The 13,176-nt window shown below is 36.2% G+C and overlaps 1 long non-coding RNA gene across 1 annotated transcript; it reads right to left on the bottom strand.

The window, feature by feature from the left end:
- Positions 1-7,361: 7,361 nt before the first annotated feature.
- LOC125333555 lies at positions 7,362-9,279 on the bottom strand. Its single transcript, XR_007206915.1, has 3 exons — positions 9,170-9,279; positions 7,948-8,048; positions 7,362-7,514 (listed from the first exon to the last, which is right to left on the bottom strand). It is a non-coding gene; the product is annotated as an uncharacterized LOC125333555 (long non-coding RNA).
- Between the last annotated feature and the right edge of the window lie 3,897 nt (positions 9,280-13,176).

Raw genomic sequence — 13,176 nt, forward strand, 5'->3', positions numbered from 1 at the left:
TAATGACAAGTTTTAAATTTTATAGTCACTCCTACAAACAAATTGAAGAAAATATTTCAAAGCTATGCTATCATTCAGTTTTATCTTTTAAAGGAAAGAAGTAGGTTAAAAATGCAACAAAGAGTCATCTCTTCTAAATCCTACTCAGAGATCTGAGGAGGCTGCGTGTCTGCCTAAGAAACTTAGCAGGGACACTCAGTTCCACCCTCCTGCTCAAACATGACAACACAGATCTGAAATGATTGAAGCACAGTCATCTCAGAGCCAAATATAAGCTTTCTTCTTTAATTTCAGGTTTTTTAATGAAGGCTAATCCTTTGCTCCCCATCTCTTCTCTTCTTCCTTCAGCAGAAGCATACCATTGACTAACAAAAACTCTCACCAGCACAAGTTTCACAACTTGTAAGACAAACCTGCATGGAAAAAAAATTAGGGACAAACTTAGTAAAAATGCAGATCTTCCTTCTTGGAAGAATTTCAAAGATGATCATATGTACAAGACAACCTGCTATAAACTGAAATTGACTGAATTAATACAGTTGTAACTTTCACTAATATGCAATTAAAATAAAAGTAAACATTTTAAATTATTGGAAATATTTCCAGCAGTTTCTAAAAGGCATGGAAGAACATACTGCAAACAAAGAACCTGAAAGGGATGTTCCTGAAATCCTATTTCAGAACAGTTTCTCTACCTGGGAGAAAACACTGAAAGAGACAAAGTCACCACCACACATATGTACCTTTATTGCTGTATTGAGTGAAGAAATAGGCTTTAGTATTTGATTCGTATCCTTTGCATAGTTAGTTGAGCTGAACTCTCCTGTCTCAAGTGTGTATTTTACTGCAGAGGATCTTGGTTTAATTAGTCTCAGATCACGAAATGTGCCACTTCAAAAACCCATCTGAAGTGCAGGCACTCATGGCAAAGCAAAGTAGTTGAACACAAGATTTCTTTTAAAGAAAACATGACTTTACATGTCCAAGTACACTAAAAGTTTTTGACTTTGACTGGCAGAACATGACACAAAACCCTCAAGAAATTATTCACTGAACAGAGCAACAACCAACTGCTCAAAATTTCAGTCAAAGCTCAAAGTAAGCTTAGATGTTTTATAATCATCTTCTCTCAAGATAATTTACATGACACTTTTTATATGGTGAGGCAGTTAAAGTCCGTTTCTCTTGCTTGTTGCTTCTTATTAGGAGTTACTTTTAGTTATATCAAAATGAAAATAACTCTAAAATAATGCTGTTTCCCTCTGAGTACCTTTACTCAACAGGCAGTAGTAGATTAGGCTGTACTGCAAATCAGTTATGAGATCATTCAGGTTTTAAACCTTTAAAAAAGCCTAACACAGATCTTCTGTTTCTAACCAAAACCCAAAAATCCCAGTGGCTTAGGTTCTTGCAAAGAAACACTCAGATATTGCTGGAAAATCCAAACTGAAAATCAAGAAACACCCTATTTTACTGGCAGGTATTGCTCCCAAGTTAGTCACCCCAGTGTTTTCATACTGGCACTAGTGATGCCATGGTGATATTTTGCCTTTTCTTTTATACCTTTTTACAACTTCTGTATTCTTAGTGCTTTTTGCCTACATTCTTGGACTTGTTTGTCAAGCTAAGAGACTAAACATTTTAGAAGCTTTGTAGTTAGGGATCAAAATGCCCTAAGCACCAAGGTCCTCTCCAGAACACATTCTGTAAACTAAGATAGAACCATCTAGGGGAAGGTTCCTTGGGGAGGGGGGCTCGCTTGGGCCTCTCACTGGGGAATCTTTGATAGATATTCTAATTAGTAAGACCTATAATGTTATACCCGATCTTCTGGGGGTGTGCGTTGCGGTGTGCATTTTGGTGCATTTGACCTGTGCACCTAAGGATCCTTAAAATAAATACCAAGGTAAAATCCCTTTTCCCCTTCTAACCGTGTTTGACTCTTGATTTTAAGACGAGGAAAAGGCATCACTAGCACCCTTTCTGATCTCAGCAGCAATCCAAAATCCTGTGTGAGAAGGAAAACCCTTCTAGCCACTGCACACAACAATCCTGCACTGCAGACACAGGGGTTGCATTTGTATCACAGAGAAGACCAGGAACAGGTCCAGCTGCCAAGGAACATAGCAGAAAAGAGCTGGACACCTGAGCAGTGGTCTGAGACTGTTCCAAGGGCAGTGCCAAGAAAGAGAGGAACAGCTAAAAACCAACAAAGCAGTGACCCAAGTGCACCCCCTGCACTGAGGAAGGTCCTTCCTGCGCTGCAACTTCTTATTTCCAATCCTATTTATCTCCTATCCTATTCACCATCCTCTGTGTTTGGCCAAATTGAAAGGATGCAAAAACGTCATGAACCCAGAAGGACTTCAGCATTTACCTGAAAGTGAGTGGGGACAAACAAACAAACAAACAAAAAAAAAAGAGGCATTCAGAGTTTTGAAGAAGTCACTATTAAAGCTTGGAAAAACATTACCAGGGCAGATGAGAGAGATGGATCTTTGTGTTAATTTTGCATCAGTAGCAAGTTTTTAATATGTATCAGGTGAAAGTACAGAACAGGATAAAGCAGGAGTAGAAAAATAAAAACAGAGAAGATTCAGATCAAATATTGATGCATCACATTCCTACCAATTTAGAGATACTAACTCAGATATTATCTTTGCAATGGAAAATGGAGGCCTTTTTTCATGTTACCTGATTATAAGCTGCAGAAACAAGTAATTATTTCTAGAATAATTTTTTGATGCAAGTATTCCTAGGAAATAGCTGTGGGAGAACAATTTTGCTATTTGAGTGGGTTATTTGAACTGTGCTGACATTCTGAATAACTAATCCTGTGCATTTGGAAAAACTAAGATAATGACGGCATTTTGTTTCAACTCTAAACATTGTTTGAAGTTGCTGTTTATTTTTTTGTGAAGTTATTTCACCACAAAGTAAAACTAAGATTTCTGGAATAAAACAATTAAGAACTCCTTTCTTAAAAAGAAATATCTGAACTTCGCAGGTCCCCTTTGTTTTATTTATTTTGAAGGAAATTTCAACAAAACCTAAATGATTTAAGAAACATCAAATGACAACTACATTTTCTGTCAGAAATGTTTTGGTTGAAAATCCTTCCCTACTCCAGAAAACATTACATAACTCTATGGCACCCAGAACCCCTACACACCTTAAACAGGACCTCAGTATATTCTCCTAATAGAAAGACTAAATTACAGAAGTGGTAGGAAAGCATTTGAAGGGATAGAGATTAAATACTTTAATTTGTAATTATTGTGAAAAAATCTGTCAGTAATTCTATGTTCCTTGTAGATGATAAAACCAAGGCTGTCAGCAGGTCCACAGGTTAACTCCAGCTCCTTGCTTTTTTCTCCCAATTCTCCCCTGATGTAATACATACATTGCATGATGGAGCAAAATGACTTGTTAGGTTTCTTTAAAGGACAAGTTGATATTAAATCATCAGAAGGAACATTGTAATTTGCGTTTCAGTGCTTCCAAGATGCTTTCTCATTTAATATAATAATTTCATGTAAGTTCATATTTTATTTTCTGGAGTTCCTAGCTCCCTCCTTGGAATCAAATAGTTTTAAGCTGTCTTCTTTATTTTCTCTGCTGTAGTTGTACTTAGGACACAGACTCAGATTTTGATAAAACGTTATACAAATTTGTGGTTTTGTGTTTGACTCTCCTTTTGCAATTAAGATATCTTGGATACCTTCAGTGAGGCTAATCATGTAATTTCTGAAACAGAAAAAAGCAGGACATTAAATAAAAATAGAATTAAAAGCTTATGCCAGGTATCTGTAAATACAGTCAGAAATGTTGCAACCCCCCACCCTGCCATTGCAAGCCTTTGAACTTGCAGCCTTTCAGAGATCAGCTTCTGTGCCTATGCCTCAATTCAGCTGGGTAACGAATAAAAAGAAAATGCATTGGAGCAGATGAGAGCCCAAGCAGCTATTGAGTGAAAGTGTCCTAGAAAAGGGAAAGCCAGGAGTAAAGTCCCTTACTTCTGAAAAAATCAAATACTGTATTTCTTCTTCCCTTTTAAGACTCCATGTGCCAAGTCCTCCTTCAGATTCTTAACATATTTAATTATTAGGAGAGCTAGCAGAATAAGAGAATAGTGATTTGGAATAATAATTTCACTGATACAAAGAACCCCCTGAACCAAGCATGTTTTCCCTTCATGCCATGAATTCCCTAAAGTTACTATTCATTATCAATCTCTTCTGAAAACACAAGTTCTCTTCCTGAACTGAAGACATTCATCACTGGTTACTGTCTGAAACTACTGCCAAGAGCAGGTTATTTCACCGAGCTCTTGGGACAGATGACACCTCTCTAGAGAACATCGGGCCATTATCAGTGAAAGCACCTCAAGTTTGACTGATCAGGGGCAGGGGGAGGCCACATGGATGGACACAAAACTGAAAATCTAAACAATCCATTATGCTGATTAATTTTTATTTTATTTGCAGAGTACAAACTTCAACCCTTCCTCATTTCAGGCATGTTCTCCTCACTTTCTAGTGTTTAACTTGCATAATTAATTAGCTTCAACTAGGAGAAAGAACTATGCAAAATACTTGAAAAGAGGGATAATGACAAAAAAGCTGGATACACAGTTTTCAGGACTTCAAAGCAATAATGTTTTCTTGCAGATGCACAGCAGGGATTGCCTGAGGTAAGATAACTTTACTTGTGCAACAGAGACTCATCCTAAGCATTAATAAAAGGGCTGACTTGCAAAATAAAAAAAACCAAAAGGTTTGATTTTAGTCTAAAAATTAATTATGGCCAATAAGAAAAGCATGAAGATGAACATGTTGAGTTTTAAAGGTGAAAGTCCTTTAAGGTAAGGCTCTTACTAAAAATCAGTAACCCGAAGAAAAACATGACAAAAACCAGCTTTCTTTTCTGTGATCAGCATTAAAGTAAAAAGTTTTATCTCCATCCCTTTGCACTTTATATAGGACATGTACAACAGCACTGTAAGGTTTTAAATGTCTTTTCACTGAATCCTGAAGAAATACAGCTGATGGCGACACAAATAATGGCACAGAATAGCCTATCATTACTTTATAGTACTTTCAAGTCAGTAAAGTGTGCGTTGAAAAAAATCCCAGCTCTTAGAAACTTGCAGTGCACTGAAATTTTGCAGTTTCCTTCTCAAATATTCTTCATAAACATGAGACAATAGAAAGAAAACCAAAAACCTTTCCAAGTTATAAGAGAGCATTTCCTGAAAAAAGGAATAACAGCCTGTACTTTACGCTCACCAGTCCTCTCGAGGTTAGTAAAATGTAAATTATTTACTCACCTTTCTGTAAAGCAGTGAATAAAAATATCATTAGTGTTAATGAAGCATCTTTAAAAAGCATCACCTGTCACTACGAAGCTGTGAGCTGCTATTTACCAGATGGCTCATCTCTTAGCAGGTACTAAAATAACAGAAAGACCCTTCTATGTCTTCTAGGTACCAACTAAAGTCTAAAATATTACTACTCATTTCTTATTGTACTCTCTGAAACTCTAAAAAGTGATGGAAAATACAATTCTTCAAAGTGGTGGGAAAAAATAAAAAAAAACAGTAATAAAAACTATTTAAGACCACGGTAGCATAAAAAATATGGCAAGATTTCCAGAAGAACTGGCTCTAAGCAAATTCATTCTGGAAATTAAACTAAGTCCAAGCTACCAGCAGAATGAGGTTATAGAAATTTCTCCCATGAAAAACAGTAGCCAAAGAAACCTGGAGTAAAAAATAATAGTAAACGACTGTTTTGCAGCTATATTTCTCTCAACTTGAAATTAATTGGTTGTTCATTTTGGTTATATGTATACTGTAAAACTGCATACCACTGAGAGGATTCCCTTATTCTTTTTATTATAGTTAAATTCAAACTGTCAAAAAATCTTCAATTTTTATTCCAGTAAGATACGACAGTACATAAAAGTAAATCCAATTAGACTACCTTGAAGCAAGTGTGAATTTTTTACCGAGTTATTTAATAATTAATCTTAAATATCCCAGCAGAGGAAAAGCAATTTTTATTTCCTGACATTTTTTTCCACTTTTCTGAAACTTCAGCATCATAATTTTGTGTCAAACAATAAAACCTTCCAAACCCTTAATGCAGGCCTGCAGGCATATTCTTGCACCCAACATAACTTCAGTACTTTGCATATTAATAGCAATAACTGCATTTCTGTGTATTTCTACAAAAGCCCATAAAACACAAGACTGCCTTTTCCACCTCATTGCAAGTTCTAGCCTGAGAAGATGAGATGATATAATCCTCTTTCTCCCACAGAACCTCTTTAATTTTTTCACTGAATATTTTGTCTTATTTTTTCCTCAGTGAGATATCTGAGACACCAAAAGAGAATTCTTCCCCTACATAAACTAACTTCAATTTCAAGTTACACTCCAATATCAAGGCTGAATTTAATCTTTGCTTCAATGTAGGCAATACTGTCTAGTGTTTCAGCTTTTCTCTAAGTTTTTCTCTTTAAAGTCTTGAGCTGTCGACATAAGCAGTTGAAAACACAATGAAATTCCCAGATAGATTTCAGCATGTGAGAAGACAAAATTGATACTGAAACAAGTTCATGTTGCAATTTCAAGGTGAGCTACTGATCTGAACCATTCAGTACTGAAATATGTTCATATTGCAAAGCCATGAATTACTGATCTGAGCCACTTTTGCAAGGCTCAAAGAGGGCTGTGCTTCAGCTGAACAACTGACACTTTGCGCAGACCTGACCAGAGCACATTCATTCCCAAAAACGAGTCCATGCTTGGTACCTAAAGTCCATCTGGAGAGTGCAGTGCATGCAGCAAGCCCAGCTCACCCTGCAGACTCAGCAAAGCACCCCACAGCTCCATCTTTTGTAAAATATGGCAGTTTGTTCTTGTGCAATTTAGCATCAAACCAGTCCACAACAAAAATACTTTTCTAAATCTGCCAAGTGAAAACCACTTGTATTCTTAAAACAAAATACTCAATTTCCACAAAGGCAAATAATTTGATAACAGAAACCATCTGTCTGGTTTTTCTGTCCAAGCACTAAGGCAGCTCTTGCACAGCTTTAGCAGTTTCACAAGTATGAAGAAAGAAAGGTGGTAGATTTTTTTTTAACTTAAGGACAAGTCTGATAATAAATCTGAGGCACACAAGCCCAGCTTTATTCTTTGCACTCCCAGAGAGCAGGTAGCCAGTCCTAGAAATAGAGACCGGAGAATTTGGTTCCAAAATCACTTAAGCAGTTATCTAGAGAAATATGAAGAGCTCTCAAAGCTGCGCTGCCAGCATTTCTTTGGGAAAATGTAGCAGGGATTACCTTAAAGATGATCAAGCTGACAGGACATTTGCATATTTTAACTCTGCAGTTTGCCATCAAGATGGTTTTCCAAATAGAAGAAATGTAAAGTTTTTACACATGAAGCCTTTAGTTCTTTCTCTTGACCTTGCAAATGCTGTTTTTGTCACAAGTCTCAAAACCTACAAAAAAATTAATTCTGAGTTCATAACATCTAGTTAGAAGGTAACACCCTCTTGCAAATCACATTTGTTACATTTTCACTGTATTTCAAAAAATACAGCAAAATTTTCTTATTCCGTTACATGGCAGTGTAGCAGGAAGCTGAGTCACAGTATCATGATGTGAACTAGTTCCTTCCTCAAGAGAAACTCTGAAACACCACTCCCCCTTTCGGTTCTGCATGCAGACAGCAGTGCTTAATTGCTTATTAAATAATTCTAATTAAAACCAAGCAGGTTCATCCTAGATTCCCTCAAGTTAACTCTGATTAGTGACTTTACACAGACTACATCTTTGCTGAAATGATCAAAAGAGAAAATCCCTTTAAGCAGTTACAAAGTACATTCTCCACTCAGAGGCATAAAAGTCACTTATATTTCACTTAAATCCTACCTCTAACATCCAAGTTCTGCTGTGTCATTTCTTCTGGTTCTTGCATGTAGTACTTTAGTGCATCTACTTGTGACCTACAAGTATGGAACCTACAAGAAGAACTAAAACAAAAATACTCTCATTCTGCAGCAATTTAATATGGGAAGAAACCTGTATGATGTGCATGCTACCAAAACCTGGTACACTTCTCAGAGGCACTCAGGTCTTCCTTTAAAAAGCTGATTTTTATCCCAAAACTGAAGAGGATTCCCTCTTCCTCAAAATTTACACAGACTAACACATTCTAGATAGAAGCAAACAAACATTTTTTAACTCTCTAACTAGTGAGTAAATACATACCATTTTGTCAAGCCTTCTTATACCAAATAGGTTTTTTTTAAGATAAACTACAGCATTTCACATACTCTTGTGACTTTTTCTCTCAGGTTAATCTGTCACATTTATCCCTTTTAAGCATTCTGCTACAGAAGCAGATTTCTCATTGTACCTTGTAAGACATATTGCCCTTACTCAAATGCTTTCCTTCATTTAGCAAATTGCTAGAATTCCAGTGGAAAAAAGCAAATCAGTCACAAAAATGCAACAGCTCGTCTAAACACAAGGCACTAAGGCACCCTATCACATTCTAAAATTAGAAGCATTTGAATATAATTATTGCACATTTTCTCCAGTGGAAATATAGTTAGTGTCCCATTAGTTACAACCCACGGAGTCAGACTGGATATTCTGAACACCAGTGCAGAGACCTGCCTCTGTCAGTGAGGCAAACCAATCTCAATTCTACATTGCAAGTGATGTTTCAGCAACACCAGCAAGGAAGTAATTTTCATAAAAAAAAGTCATGCCTATCTTGAGCAAATAATCCAGAACAACGGAGCATTATAGAAAATAAAAAGCAACCATCCATCTATCTGATTAGATCACAAGAGTCTTTACAATTTATCACAGGTATTTTTCTAATTCAGTTTGCAAATTTTACTTGTAACTGCAAAACACATCAGTGTGCTAGACTGTGAACACAGCCTGATTGAGAAGGCAGCCAGGGCAGATTCTTCCTTGCTCTTGGAACATCTCTCATCTTTGAGAAAGAACACATTTTGCATCATGTAGATGCAATGCACACACAAAGACTTGTCTGAGTGAAAGCAAGGAGGAAAAGAAAGATACACAGCAAAAAGATACAAATGTAGAATGATGTGTAAAAACACCCTTTGCCACTCACCTGCTCTTGTAATGCAACACAACAGAGTCTGGATCAACAAGAATCAAGCCCAAAGAGGAGCTGTTCTTACATAGGTATTCTTTTCCTCTAAATCAGTATTTTCTGCAGGATATTACTGAAAAAGAAAGCATACAAATGAGAATCATCAGACTGATGTATTAAATCTTTGCTAATACTTTTTACATTTACATTAAAATAATTAAAGAAGCAGAAGCTTCTGAATTTTCTGTTTTGTCCTTCAACAGTCTTTTATGGCAAAGATAGATTTAAGGAATGTGGGATGACAAACTAGGAGAAAGTACAACTTCTTCTTGGAACAATAGTGTCAGCAGAGTTGTTAGCCATACCAGCTTACATCTCATCTTCTCTTACCACTGTCACAGAGTCACTCACTTTGCAAGCAAGCACAAGGCAGAATCAGTTTTAAAAGAAAGAAAACCAACAAAAACCCCCACAAATATTTTGCTTGAGTTTCTACCCAAATGGCTCCATAGCAGTAAATCACTTCATACAAGTCTTTAACACCTGCCATAACATAAATGCTAAAATGACTTGGATCACAAACACTCTGGCACATGTAACATTGCATTTCAGAGTGAAGAGCTCCCCTTTCTAAGATGGGGATCTCTCATCACCACGTAAGAGCTGGGTTTGGTTATACAAGAAACTTCACATGGAAAAAAGAACATGAGAACATTTCCCCCAAGACTAGACATGGAGATTAATTGTGTCTGAACTGAGAGGAAAATACTAATTTATGCCACATACATTGATCCATTTTTCATTATTCTAAAATTCAGCTAGTAGAACAAAAAACTCTTACAAACAAAGCCATAATATAGTCTAGATTTAAAAAAAAAGAGCTTAAGACAGATGTCAAAACAAAAATAAAGCTATTAATCTCATTGGGTGTGTTCTTCTAACAGTTAATATATAACAAGCTCTTGTCACCATGTCAAATGTTGAAAAGACTGATCTGAATAAAATGTGAGGCTTTTAAATAGCAAAAATAAACTGTTTTACTTATGTTTCACTTGTTGATTGAGTTGCAAAAAGCAGAAGTACTACATGACTTATGTGTACATATATCTGAAGCTATTTGATTTGAATACTGAAACTTAATAATGCTAAAAAATCTGAAAGATTGTGTTTAATGACTTCTTTGAAACTCACAGTGGCTGCTTTTCATGAATTGTTAATTCCTTACATTATTTAGAATACACTCTCCACATATTAGAATGAAGCACTGGGTATGTAATAACAGTTTATATTGATTACAATGTCTACATTACCATTTTTATCATTTATGTAACAATGTATATTCTAAGTATTTCTAGCTGCTTTAGAGATTCTATAAACACTCTATACACATCTTTTCCTTGAAGTGACCAAATCAGTATCCTGTTGTCATAGCAGCAAGTTGTTTTTAAAGCCCAGACCAGGGAGGTGCCTGTGACAGAGTCCAGATAGGTAAATTACCTCATCCACCCATCTGCTTCTGCCATAGGACAGAAGGGAAAAGCCTCAACAGTTTCTGTTCCACCCACACCTCCTGCATCTCAGTCTGGTACTTTACAGACTAAAGCTTCAAAAAAACCTTGATCTCAGCTATGTTCCTTTGCTTCCAGTTCTTGGAGTTCCCAATCAGTGGGGAAAAAACCCCAAACATACAAAAAGAATGGAGCTCCCCAGCCCCTTATTATTCAAAGCATGTCGTTTTAAGCAAGAATATATGTATGGTTTTCAAGACAGTACTCAATTAACCTGAGAAAGAACACCATAGAGTAATAGGAAGCATCCTGCTATTTATGGTTCAACTCCAAACTCATTTAATATGACCCAGGCTTTGTGGAAGGCCAAAGGAACAGGTAGGCTTAAATAACTTTCAATAACATTTACAAACTGCCGTAAATAAATATATTTGGCCAAAGCGGTAAAAATGCAAAGCCGTTCAATACTTGCATAAGACTGAACTATCATGTATACATTTGAAATGGACGGTGTCCTGGCAGAAGGTCTCTTTCCACAGAAAGAAATCTATGTTTTGTGATCCCAGCCTTGCTGTATCAACCATACCCACACATCAAAATAGATGGTGATTGCTGTAAATAATTTCAGCAATAATTTTCCTGGAAATGCTTCAACTAATGCCTTTGCTCAAGAATCATCACGAACATCAGACTCATACTAAATAGAAATTTTGTCTTAATACTGTGAGCCAACTAGCCTATTTTGCAATTTTCATTCATAGTCTCTCAAGTCACTAAGATTCAAAATTAATAAGGAGTTTCACTTAGGAAATCTGATGTCCCTGCAGACTGCAACGAGAGCTTTTAAACAAGAGTGCCTCGCAGCTCTCCTAGAAGCTAGGCAACACAAGTGAGAGCTGTGACACATTTGCACAAAGCCTGACTCAACACTGTGCACCTATTGTCTTTAATGTGCCTTGTGTTAGAAACATCAAGTCAAAGTGTCCCAAATACAGAACTTCATATTCAAAACCATGACAAATTTTTTCTGATATGTTGTCATATCATCATTTTCTGATGATATGAACGAGGGTCATGAACATGTACAACTCAGCACAATGTTTCAGTATAAGCTTCACATGTTTTTTTTTACCCACTTGCAACTGAACAGACAAATGTTCTTTCAGTGGCCTTTTCAGGTGGCTGTTCTCTCCACACCTTTCCCCTAAAAACACATTAACTGTGAGTCATGAAGCTAAATGTGTGAGAAAGCAAAACAACTGTGTTTTGAAACAGACACAGGAACAATTCAGTCTTGGCTTTCACTTCTTGCTGCCCACACTAATAGTCATTGTCCCTCCAACCTTATGAAAAGCATTTATCCAATCCATCAAGAAGTTTTTCTTTGCCTCCAGAACATTATCATGCCCTCTTTTCCTTTAGCAATTAGAAAATGTTGCCACTAGTGAGATATTATTACTAAGTAAAATTAATTATGCAGTAAGCAATAACAATATTTTAAAAGAGGATGTAAGTTTTAAATGTATTATATAATTTCTTCAAGTTTCCCCAGTGATCTTTCTGTAATGTGGAATAAAACCAGAGTAAGTTTATTTTAATCAACTGGAATAAAAAAAGATATCAAGTGGCTTTAAAGTTAAACAATCTTCATACACAGCACATCAAGTAAAGAAAGAAGGGAAAAAAGGGAGAAGTATAAAAGCTCACAATGGGTAATGGTTTGCTGTAAGAATGAACAATATGTCTTTTAGAGATGCAAGAGGCAAGGCTGGCAAAAAATCCCCATGAAGAAAAAACTTAATGAGGACTTGCAAATAAATCAACCAGGAGTGTCACACGTTCAGCATCTCCAACTACTTCAGTACATTCATCTTGATGGAGTAATCAGCTGAATGAATAAGAAACAAAATCTTCATTGGAAACCAGCTTCCTTTTTCTTGGCAAAGGGACAGGAAAGAAAAAGGGAACCAACTTTTTCTAGAGAGAAGACTACACAAAGGCAAAATGACCAATATTCAAGCCTCAACATCAGGTACGTTCTCAATGAAGAACACAATTTAAAAAAAAATTTGCTTCCATATAGTTTTCAGTTTGCTTTGCTTCTGTGAATGAGCTCACCTGCTTTCCATGTGTATAACAGATTCTAATAATACGTAGTAACTATTTGTTTAAGCAAAAATATCTATGCTTATACTGTACAAGAGCTCACAAATTCCAATAAACCCACTATGAACTCTTCATTGAACTAATCCATCCCAAAAAAACTCCTAACCAACACATCTTCAGCATTGTTTTGCATTAAATAACAGTTGCCCAAGTCCTCCATCTCCTGAGACTGTATACAGCTATTAAATTTTTCCCCCAATTGGAAAAAGGCCTTGCACATTTTATTAGCTAAAACTTCACTGTAATACTCAGATCTGATTTTCAGAGAAAGTCTAGTTCATAGAAACCAGAAATATGTGCATGTATGTACTAAAGAAAAAAAAACCACACAAAACAAAAAACCAAAGTACC

Source organism: Corvus hawaiiensis, chromosome 15, assembly GCF_020740725.1.
Source record: "Corvus hawaiiensis isolate bCorHaw1 chromosome 15, bCorHaw1.pri.cur, whole genome shotgun sequence".
Lineage (NCBI taxonomy): Eukaryota > Metazoa > Chordata > Aves > Passeriformes > Corvidae > Corvus > Corvus hawaiiensis.